Consider the following 8,617-nt stretch of genomic DNA (forward strand, 5'->3'; position numbering starts at 1 on the left):
GGGTTTACAACAAAATATGGAGACTACAACTTACTAAATTGCTAGTAAAACACAGTCTCTCTGTCTCTCTCTCTCACACACACACACATATGCACAAACACACAGAACCCACAACCCATACCAACACCACTGCCCCTTAAAAGATGTTTAATCCGTGTTCTTAACCATGTTATACAGTTTCACAAACTTGGTCACAGCTCTGAATAATGGAAATAACTCCAATAACCTTTGGAAGCTTTAGATAATTCTGCAAAACATGGCGGGACTTTAACTCTAGTAAGCGCAGGACAGCTCTGGCTCTGTTCTTTTGCTACTTACATGGCAGCTTCCCCCCAACCAGGATGCCACACATGGCCCATCCAATCACCCCAGCACACGTGGTGGTGAACTCGGTCTTCCTGACAAAGAGAGGCAGCCAGCTCACAGAGCAGCAGAGAGTGTGACCCAGTCGGGGACCCAGGGCCTGCTCATTCTGCCCTTGGGAAGATGGCCAGGCCCCTTCCTGTATCTCAGCTGCTTCTCTCAGACCCTAGGTTGATGATTCTGCATCTGAGTTGCTGCTTGGGTAAAAAGAGTAGGATTGTGGGGGCATACGGACCACACCATCAGATATGGGCAACAAATATCTTAAAATGAAAAAGCAGTTTGTGACCTCATGGAGTGTGGATTCATTTCTGCATAATGCTTGTGTGTGTGTGTGTATTATACTCTAGTATATCTGTATATTTCGAATAAATATACATATCTGTACATTTCGAATAAATATACATATCTGTACATTTCGAATAAATATACATATCTGTACATTTCGAATACATATACATATCTGTACATTTCGAATACATATACATATCTTATATTTCGAATACATATACAGATCTGTATATTTCGAATACATATACAGATCTGTATATTTCGAATACATATACAGATCTGTATATTTCGAATACATATACAGATCTGTATATTTCGAATACATATACAGATCTGTATATTTCGAATACATATACAGATCTGTATATTTCGAATACATATACAGATCTGTATATTTCGAATACATATACAGATCTGTATATTTCGAATACATATACAGATCTGTATATTTCGAATACATATACAGATCTGTATATTTAGAATAAATTCTGGAGGAATATTACCAAAATGTAATTAATGGTTATGGCTTTGAGGCACAATTTTAGGATGCTTTAAGTTTTTGTTTTACTTTGATATTTAATTTTTTAATGAGCATGCATTAGTTCTGAAGAAAAAATGTTTTTAAGAAATTTTAAAGAGCAAGTATGCAACATAAGAAGTTCAAACACATCATTTTTGTATATGATCAGACGTGGTTTTATTAATGGCAAAGTGAGTTACTAAAAATAAGATTTGCCCAAAGAAGCAGAAATGAGGCCCTGTGTATTTCCTGCCATCCCATCTTTTACTCCAAAATGAATAAAGGATAGTTCATAGGATCCCAATGTTTAAGGATGCTAATTTTTCTTTAGCTTTGACATGAAGTTATTTATTTAATGAATGAGAAGAACTAATACATTTAATGTGGAAAATCTGATCACAATTTATACATGATTTTTTGTTTTTGTGAGTTCAACACTGGACTCTCATTTTTCTGTTCTTTTTTCGTGTAATATTCCATAAACGGTTGTATTCTACCATGTCATTCAATGTCAGATCATAAGCATTTTCCCACATTGTCACAAAGTCTTCAGAGACATTTTAACAGCTGTGTAATAAACAACTGTGTCTTGGGTGATTTGGCCACTTGCTTATCATTGGCCTTTTAGGTCTTTCATCAGCTATTAGAAATAATCATTTATTCCTCAACTCATTCATCCACAAATCCAATGAATACCTCTTCAGCACTCGCTCTGCCCGAGGCCCTGTGCTAAGCACTGGGGGATCATCCAACACAGTCTCCTAGCTGAGGACAAATGTTAACCAACCAGCAGCTGCACCGTCACACACCGAATTGACAGCTTTGACGAAGAAGCAGAGTTTGAGGAGAAGTTAGACCTTGAGAACCTGGCTGTTAGAGGATAAACTGTGTGCATCCTCCCAAACTCATAGGGTGAAGTCCTAACCCCCAGCACCTGACAGTGGAATTGGAATTGTAAGTAGGGTCATGGCAGATTGACTCAGTTAAATGAGGCCCTAATCCAATAAGACTGGTGTCCTTATAAAAGGGGGAAATTTGGACACACACAGATGCACACACAGAAAGAAAGCCGTGTGGACGTGAAGTTGGCCTTCTAAAAGCCCAGGAGAGTAGCTGGGAATAGATCCTCAGAGCCTCAGAAGGAACCACCACTGCTGACACCTTGACCTTGGACTTTCAGCCTCTGGAACTGGGAGAAAACTCATACCTGTTGTTGGTGCCACCCAGTCTGTGGGGCTTGGTTTTGGCAATCGTAGAATGAGGCTTCTCTGGGGAAGTGACATTAGGCTGTGATCTGGATGATGAGGGGGAGTCACTAGAAGAGAAAAGGGAGTGATGTGTGCCCAAAGGAGGCAAGAGTCTAAGTCATCGAGGGACAGTAGGCACATGAAGGATGTTGGGTATCATTCTATGGTCAATGAGCTAGAAAGTGACTTGATCAGCGTGGCCTTTTGTATTCAGAGTTCAACAAAACATGAAAGAAATCACTCTTGCTGTTTTGAGAAGAAAAGCACCTAATACAGAGAATTATCTGCTCACAAGTCATTAGATGGGCTGGAGGAGCAAGCAGGCCATGGCCTGGGTCTTGAGGAGGAATTCGCAGAGTGTCACTGCAGAGCTCACTCACCAGGGGAGCCGTTACCTCTACTTCAGTGAGGAAGCTGGGGAATCAGAAGATGAGCTGCACCTGCTGGCCTCAGAACACAACGTACAGGCAGCAGTCCAGTGTCCACAGGCCACAGCTGCAACTACAACTGCAGAGCTACACTGCACCTGCTAAACACATACCTGCTGGAGCCACACCTGTTAGACCCACACCTGCTGGAGCTACATCTGCCAGACCCACACCTGCTGAAGCCACACCTCCTAGACCCACGTCTACTGGAGCCAAACTCGTTAGACCAACACCTGCTGGAGCCACGACCCCTAGACCCACACCTGCTGGACCCAGCTGCAGACGTGAACACCTGCCCCCTGCCACCACTCTCCCTGCCTCACTCTGCACTAGCTCAGGTCACCTACATTTGACTTAAGCAGAGCCTAAGTTGGAATCTACATTTCATGGAGTCTAGGAAATACAGTCCTCACCTTTCCAGCTTCTGCAGGAGAGAAAGGCACACTGGGAGGAGGTTGGAAAAGATGTTGAATACACCAAAGTACTGCATCCTCTTCAAAAGATCACTTTGGTTTTTCTATGGAAACTGTGTCAGAGGAAGCAAAGGTGGAGCAGGGAGTCTGGGTAGAAGACAGCTGCAATAGTCCAAGTGAGAGATGGTGGTTGGTCAGGCTGAAAGGGCAGAAGGGAGATGGAGATGAGAGATTAAAGCTTACATCCTGAAAGTAACATCCAAAGTCCTTGCTCGGGTCTCCCAGGCCCTAGGAGACTCCTCTCCTACTTCCTCTGGCCTCATCTCACTCTTCCCTGTGAGCTCCAGCCACATTCACCCTCTTCCTGTTATTTGAAACACACACGCTTATTCCTATTTTAGAGCTTTTGCCCAAGCTGTTTCCCCAACCTTGGCTGCACTGCCTGGAAACTTTTGCATGACTGATTCCTTCTTATCAAATCCCAGATAAAATGTTACATCCTCAAAGAGACCTCCCCTGACCACACAATTTAAAGTAACCTCCAGCAAGTCTATACATCACACTGCCTGTTTTTTTAAGAGCACTGCATACTAAGTGATATTATCTTATTTGCCCTCCAAGCAGAGACCCCATATGTCTGTTCATCTCTTTGTCTTCTGAGCCTAGATGAGTGCCTGGCACACAGTAGACACTCAGCAAACATTCACAGATGGCTACAGGCTGTGGGAGGTGAGAGACGAGGTGCTGAAGATGACACTCAAGTTGCTGGGCTAGACAACTGTGTGGATGATGAGGCCACAGAAATTCCATGGAAAAATGGGGACAAATAGTGTTTGGAGAGGACAGGAATAAGGGATTTAAGTTTTTGACAAGTTAAGTTTGAAATACCTGTGCGATATTCAGAGAAGGACTGTGTGGTAGATAGAGCTCCCTCTCCCCTCTCCCCTCTCCCCTCTTTCTACGGTCTCCCTCTGATGCCCAGCCGAAGCTGGACGGTACTGCTGCCATCTCAGCTCACTGCAACCTCCCTGCCCGATTCTCCTACCTCAGCCTGCCGAGTGCCTGCGATTGCAGGCGTGCGCCGCCACGCCTGACTGGTTTTCGTATTTTTTTGGTGGGGACGGGGTTTCGATGTGTCGGCTGGGCTGGTCTCCAGCTCCTAACCGCGAGTGATCCGCCAGCCTCGGCCTCCCGAGGTGCCGGGATTGCAGACGGAGTCTCGTTAACTCAGTGCTCAATGGCGCCCAGGCTGGAGTGCAGTGGCGTGATCTCGGCTCGCTACAACCACCTCCCAGCCGCCTGCCTTGGCCTCCCTAAGTGCCGAGATTGCAGCCTCTGCCTGGCAGCCACCCCGTCTGGGAAGTGAGGAGCGTCTCCGCCTGACTGCCCATCGTCTGGGATGTGAGGAGCCCCTCTGCCTGGCCGCCCAGTCTGGAAAGTGAGGAGCGTCTCTGCCCGGCCGCCATCCCATCTAGGAAGTGAGGAGCGCCTCTTCCCGGCCGCCATCACATCTGGGAAGTGAGGAGCGTCTCTGCCCGGCCGCCCATCGTCTGAGATGTGGGGAGCACCTCTGCCCTGCCGCCCCGTCCGGGATGTGAGGAGTGTCTCTGCCCGGCCGCCCTGTCTGAGAAGTGAGGAGACCCTCTGCCTGGCAACCGCCCTGTCTGAGAAGTGAGGAGCCCCTCCGCCCGGCAGCCACCCCGTCTGAGAAGTGAGGAGCGTCCTCCCTCCTCGTCTGGGAGGGAGGTGGGGGGGTCAGCCCCCCGCCCGGCCAGCCGCCCCGTCCGGGAGGTGAGGGGCACCTCTGCCCGGCCGCCCCTACCGGGAAGTGAGGAGCCCCTCTGCCCGGCCAGCCGCCTCGTCCGGGAGGGAGGTGGGGGGGTCAGCCCCCCTCCCGGCCAGCCGCCCCATCCGGGAGGGAGGTGGGGGGGTCAGCCCCCCGCCCGGCCAGCCGCCCCGTCCGGGAGGGAGGTGGGGGGATCAGCCCCCCGCCTGGCCAGCCGCCCCATCCGGGAGGGAGGTGGGGGGATCAGCCCCCTGCCCGGCCAGCCGCCCTGTCCAGGAGGTGGGGGGGGCGCCTCTGCCCGGCCGCCCCTACTGGGAAGTGAGGAGCCCCTCTGCCCGGCCAGCCGCTCTGTCTGGGAGGGAGGTGGGGGGGTCAGCCCCCGGCCCGGCCAGCCGCCCCGTCCGGGAGGGAGGTGGGGGGGTTAGCCCCCCGCCTGGCCAGCCGCCCCATCCGGGAGGTGAGGGGCACCTCTGCCCGGCCGCCCATTCTGGGAAGTGAGGAGCCCCTCTGCCCGGCCAGCCGCCCCGTCCGGGAGGGAGGTGGGGGGGTCAGCCCCCCGCCCGGGCAGCCGCCCCATCCGGGAGGGAGGTGGGGGGTCAGCCCCCCGCCCGGCCAGCCGCCCCGTCCGGGAGGGAGGTGGGGGGTCAGCCCCCCGCCCGGCCAGCCGCCCCGTCCGGGAGGGAGGTGGGGGGTCAGCCCCCCGCCCGGCCAGCCGCCCCGTCCGGGAGGGAGGTGGGGGGTCAGCCCCCCGCCCGGCCAGCCGCCCCGTCCGGGAGGGAGGTGGGGGGGTCAGCCCCCCGCCCGGCCAGCCGCCCCGTCCGGGAGGGAGGTGGGGGGATCAGTCCCCCGCCCGGCCAGCCGCCCTGTCCGGGAGGTGAGGGGCGCCTCTGCCTGGCCGCCCCTACCGGGAAGTGAGGAGCCCCTCTGCCCAGCCAGCCGCCCCCTCTGGGAGGGAGGTGGGGGGGTCAGCCCCCCGCCGGGCCAGCCGCCCCGTCGGGGAAGTGAGGGGCGCCTCTGCCCGGCCGCCCCTACTGGGAAGTGAGGAGCCCCTCTGCCCGGCCAGCCGCCCTGTCCGGGAGGGAGGTGGGGGGTCAGCCCCCCGCCCGGCCAGCCGCCCCGTCCGGGAGGGAGGTGGGGGGGGTCAGCCCCCTGCCCGGCCAGCCGCCCCGTCCGGGAGGTGAGGGGCGCCTCTGCCCGGCCGCCCCTACTGGGAAGTGAGGAGCTCCTCTGCCCGGCCACCACCCCATCTGGGAGGTGTACTCAACAGCTCATTGAGAACGGGCCATGAAGACAATGGCGGTTTTGTGGAATAGAAAGGGGGGAAAGGTGGGGAAAAGATTGAGAAATCGGATGGTTGCTGTGTCTGTGTAGAAAGAGGTAGACATGGGAGACTTTTCATTTTGTTCTGTACTAAGAAAAATTCTTCTGCCTTGGGATCCTGTTGATCTGTGACCTTACCCCCAACCCTGTGCTCTCTGAAACATGTGCTGTATCCACTCAGGGTTGAATGGATTAAGGGCGGTGCAAGATGTGCTTTGTTAAACAGATGCTTGAAGGCAGCGTGTTCGTTAAGAGTCATCACCACTCCTTAATCTCAAGTACCCAGGGACACAAACACTGCGGAAGGCCGCAGGGTCCTCTGCCTAGGAAAACCAGAGAACTTTGTTCACTTGTTTATCTGCTGACCTTCCCTCCACTATTGTCCTGTGACCCTGCCAAATCCCCCTCTGCGAGAAACACCCAAGAATGATCAATAAAAAAGAAAAAAAAAAAAAAGACTACTTTAAAAAAAAAAAAAAAAAAGAAATACCTGTGCGGTAGTTGGAATAACGGCCCCCAAAGATGTCCCCGTCCTACTCTCCGGAACCTGTGAATATGTCACCTTACATGGCAAAGGGGATTCTGCAGATGTGATTGAGTTTAGGTCCTTGACATGGGGCATTATCCAGGTGAGCCCAATGTAATCACAGAGTCCTTATATGAGGAGGCAGGAAACTCAGAAATAGAGAAAAGAGACGTGATGGAAGCAGGGTTGGGAGTGATGAGAGGAAGGGGCCACAAGCCAACAAATGTGGGCAGCTGCTGTCTCCTGTGTCTTTCCCAAAGCCTCAGAATCCTCCTCAACTTAGTTGTGTCCCGGGACATGTGCCCAGGGATGCATGTCTATATCATAGCTGCAAGGGAAGCTCCATGACTTCCTGGCATTTCTCTGCCTCTATTTTGGGAGCAGCCTCTATTTTGAGAGCAGCCTCTCCCAGCCTGGAAGAGGCGTTCCCATACATCCTGTGCGCAGGTCCTGCTGTAGCCTCAGTATTTTTCTTACCTGTTCACATGAGCTTTATAGAGTAAGGATACTAACTCTTCATCTGTCATCGTGTGGCAAGTATTGTTTCATTTTTTGCTTTTTCATTTTCTTTATGCCTTTTCTGCTTTTCTGGTTTTTGCCTTTTCTGCTTTTAAGGTGTTGAATGGACTCAGTGATTCCTTAGGAGATGAAAAAAAGCTCGTCTGCTCCTCCTCCTCTCAGAAAACCCTGAGAAAAATCCACCTCAGGACAGGATGGGCACCTGTGCTGCGCTATACGGTACCATCCCATACTAGCGCACGACTCTACAGGATCCGTTACTATTCTGCAAGGTCTTAATGGCTTGAGCCCATCTGGGGCAGGAGACTTAACCTCAGCTCTTGAGACGCTACTCAGGGGGAGAAACGTGGTGTTGAGAAGGACAGGAGCTCATCAGAAGGCAGAGTACTCTGCTCTGGGGCTCAGCCCTTTCCAGTTGCCTTCTCCACACCACCCAAGGGGATCTGCCCTCACTTCACATAGCTTTGACTTTTATGGCTATGGCTTGAATCCTTCATACAGTGTTTATTCTGCCTCAGAAGTATCTGAAGGACCTTTGCATATGCCTGGTCACCTCCACAGTCTGGAAGCTCTAGGGAATAAGGATCACATCTTCTCCCTTGGGATTTCTCAACCACCTAACATCTATGAGGCTCTCCTGCAGCAGCCCTTTCGCTACTGCAGTAAAATCTCATGATCACCTCCCCTGCAACACATGCACACACACACGCACATGCAAACACACACATGCACACACACACGCGCACACACACACACACGCACATATGCATGCATGTTCTTTAATCTTTCTGTTGTCAGGACCTGGATGTGGGATCCAAGGGCTCTCCCTACACCTAACTCCCTTTCAGGGCCAGACAATTCCCACGGCCCTTTCAGAACTGGCTCAGAACATAAACCCCGCCTTTCGGGCCCACTTCTGTTCCCTGGTCCTCAACCAGCACAAGATGCTTTCTTCTGTTCATCTGTCATTTTTGGCCTGTCTGAACTTTGAATGTTTGTGATTCCAGAATATTGGATGCCTGCCCGATCAATCTCAGATTTCAAATCAAAACCCATTTTTAAATGCTTCATCACAGTTATTCCACTTCTAAACCCAAGATTTCCCAGGTCCTTTGACATGGGAGGTGGTAACTTTTCTTAAGGGACACCGAAAAACAGCATCTTTGAATTCCCTAAGGGGAGATCTTGACATATAAAAGGTGCT

The 8,617-nt window shown here is 51.7% G+C and overlaps 1 long non-coding RNA gene across 1 annotated transcript; it reads right to left on the reverse strand.

The window, feature by feature from the left end:
* Positions 1-1,331: 1,331 nt before the first annotated feature.
* Positions 1,332-5,027, reverse strand: LOC134808115 (uncharacterized). The gene is made up of 3 exons (XR_010150407.1): positions 4,308-5,027; positions 3,263-3,461; positions 1,332-2,489 (listed from the first exon to the last, which is right to left on the reverse strand). It is a non-coding gene; the product is annotated as an uncharacterized LOC134808115 (long non-coding RNA).
* Positions 5,028-8,617: the final 3,590 nt, after the last annotated feature.

Source organism: Pan troglodytes, chromosome 14 (genome assembly GCF_028858775.2).
Source record: "Pan troglodytes isolate AG18354 chromosome 14, NHGRI_mPanTro3-v2.0_pri, whole genome shotgun sequence".
NCBI classification, from domain to species: Eukaryota; Metazoa; Chordata; class Mammalia; order Primates; family Hominidae; genus Pan; species Pan troglodytes.